At 38.5% G+C, this 3,053-nt stretch overlaps 1 long non-coding RNA gene across 1 annotated transcript; it reads left to right on the forward strand.

Annotated features, from left to right (window-relative positions):
- Window positions 1–650: 650 nt before the first annotated feature.
- On the forward strand, window positions 651–1,963 carry LOC108496785. Its single transcript, XR_001874585.1, has 2 exons — window positions 651–805; window positions 1,105–1,963. It is a non-coding gene; the product is annotated as an uncharacterized LOC108496785 (long non-coding RNA).
- Window positions 1,964–3,053: the final 1,090 nt, after the last annotated feature.

Here is a 3,053-nt window from a genome sequence, read left to right on the forward strand (position 1 = left end):
AACCTCTGAATTCACACTACTCCATTCCAGGTGGCAGCAAATATCAGACCCGGACCTTCCTGATCTCAGATCATATTTCTTCTCTATTAGTGTTATATAGCAGTCATCATTAGCAATATCAATATACCCAACAGTTGCAGAGCACTGAGAAGCAAAATAAATTAGCTTTTTCCCTTCTCTGTGCAGCTCTTTTTACACTGTTCTCAGTGCCTAAGTTAGCTGAGCTTAGTAGTCTCTAACTTGACTTTATTATATAACCTGAAATGCACAGTGGAATAATTTTATGTTGATTTAGCTAAGCACAGTGATAAAGTCAGGGTTTTAACCTTTATACCATTTATCTTTGATAGCTACATTACACCATGTGGGCCCTTTCTACATGGATTAAAAAGCAAGCCAGTCTGTATGGCTAACATACATTTCTGGCACTATGACTCCATACGAATGTCATATCTAAGCATGTCATCAACTTTATTCTACACAAAAATCTATGATATAAAGAAATATTAAAAGATAAGTAATAATAGCAACAATGTTGTGCCCCAGCAGTGTGATTGAAGTCAAACCACTGTCTACATTGACTCAGCATTGAAGTATTCCCAGGAATACACTCTCTCTTCCCTCATCTTCTCCAGGAGCTGATCTACCAAAACATGCCTGAGAAGAAGGGCCTTTGTAGACCTGCCTTGCTCTACACCTCAAGAGCCAGATTCTCCATAGATCCAACTTTATAATGAAATAGGAACTAAAATTTTACAGAAGCTTGCTGGGCAAGACAGAAGACAACACACTGGAAAGCCCTGGGGTTTGTGGTGGTATTTTTCTTATAAATTCTTCTTCAGGACAGAAGTGTTACCTTCCAGATCAGTTGCCTGAATATTTTCATTCTTAGTATGGAAGCTGACGTGGGTAGATGGCTGATGGCCTTCTTAGAGATACTGCCATAGGCCGTTCAAATAGCAACAACTAATTTGACTGATTACCTGAAGCCCAGAGTAGTTTTTTCAGTGGTGTTTTTTTTTTCTTTCTAGAGTTTTTGTTTCTTGCTCAGGCTCTGCTTCTCTCTAGGTTCCTGATTCAATGTCTCTCTCCCTTATTTCACAGGGAGTCAGAAGTCCCCTCCATCCAAATCTTCTGGAGGAATACAGATCATTACATCTATTTTGCTCAGTGCTTTACAGTGTTTCAGGGAGATGTATCAGAAAACGTTTTTTTCCAACAGTTCACATGGGCAAGGAGATTGACGTTTTATCCTGCCCAACAACAGTGAGTTTTGGCCTTTGCCTGGAATAAAGCCTAACTCAAAAGAGAAGAATTCCTAACCCAGTGCTCGTCCCATCACAGAGCTGACAGAACTGGGGAGAAGGGTGTCTGGCACTGCAGTCCTCTGGCAATTTATCTCTTGGTCACACTTCTGAACCACACAGACACTGAAGCCAGAGCCAATACCTCCTTGCAGAACGCAGGATAAATCCAGTGTAAGAGAGATGTTGTCCCAAAAGCTGTGCAAGTTAAATTGTTACTATGGGCAAAGTATTATCATCCCTGTTTACAGGTAAGAAAGGAACACAATTTGGTCCTCTGCCTTTCCTTAATGATACTTTATCTGTATGACAAAAACCACACATGTACAATTCCAGACGCTCAATAATGAACAAAAATATTATGTGGCAATGAGACAATAAACAAAGATGAATAATCTATCCAATTAAAGTTGCCAGTAGAAGTAGGCAGCTACTATAAATTATCCCAAATCATAATGATGCGTATTCACTGTGTATATCTGTACAATATACATTACAGAGAGACTTTTGGAAATTTCACTGAATGTTCTCCATCACCATGGAAGTATCTATGTAGTATTCATTTTCTGCACAGTTTCAGTTTTTGCCTTTGCTTGCACCTGAAAGCTGAAATGAGTACTCACTCCTGCACAGGAAAAAAAAAAAAAAAAAGAGAGAAATAGTAAAACAGTTTTTTTTTTCCTTTTAGAATCTGGCAGATACAACTGTAGGGAAAAAAATGCGATTTGTGCTTACATGATGCACACTGTTACCTCATGCACAATCACTAGACCATCACACCTGTCATGAGAAATGAAGCAAATCAAGGGCCAGTAAAGACTGAACTTTAAGAGCAAATCAGCAGACAGGGCATCTTGCAGGTGTTTTTGGAACCATGAACCACAGGAAAATTCAGGGAGATCAAAACTCCTTGGTTTTCCTCTTCAAGCCATGGTGAAAAAAAAAACATGGACTATAATCAAAGCATTCAGGGCATCAGCAGAGTCAGTTTTTTCAAAAGGGATTTTTTCTGCTATTTTATTTATCAGCTTATGTTATCTTGTCACTGCATTTACATAAAGCTGGATACGCTTATAAAAGAACGTGTGAAAAAGTGGTAGACTAATGTGGACAGCACAAGTATACTTCTGCCTCTCCCCTTGTATTCAGTTTTGACTTTTTCAAAGCCATTTCTAATATGGTTTGGCTTCAGGAATAAGAAATTTATGAATTCATAAATTTGATAAAGGTCACACTCTTCCAGGTTACAAGTGGTTTGATTTTAAGGTGCACTCTGCTGCTATATTCTGATCACTTACAATGTTTCACAATTATGTCTTTCTTAAAAGTAAAGGACTATCCCAAATATATTAATTCTTACCTACTGCCAGTCTTTCTGTTGCTCTTCTACTATATGACGGGCTGTTCATCTTATCTCATGCTATTGCTTAGAACTGCTGTGTTCAGTGAAGCTCCTGTTGTGTTTCTCTCCAGAAATGGATGTAATTCATTGACGACTACAAGGATCCTTTTACACATACTATAAATCAATGTTGCTGCCTTTCAAACAGTCAATAAAGACTGCCAAAACTTTGAATGCTGACAGTGAAAGGTTCACAGTATATTCAAACAAATGTCAAAAATAGACACAAAAATGAAATAGCCCACTTCCACCCGAAAAACTCTGTGGCTTCCTCAGAGCTGCAAATGTCCATTAGTCCTGTGTGATGACTTTACTCTGCTGCAGAAGTAATGGGGCCATAGCCTACT

Source organism: Lepidothrix coronata, unplaced genomic scaffold (assembly GCF_001604755.1).
Source record: "Lepidothrix coronata isolate B3197 unplaced genomic scaffold, Lepidothrix_coronata-1.0 Scaffold43, whole genome shotgun sequence".
Classification (NCBI taxonomy): Eukaryota; Metazoa; Chordata; class Aves; order Passeriformes; family Pipridae; genus Lepidothrix; species Lepidothrix coronata.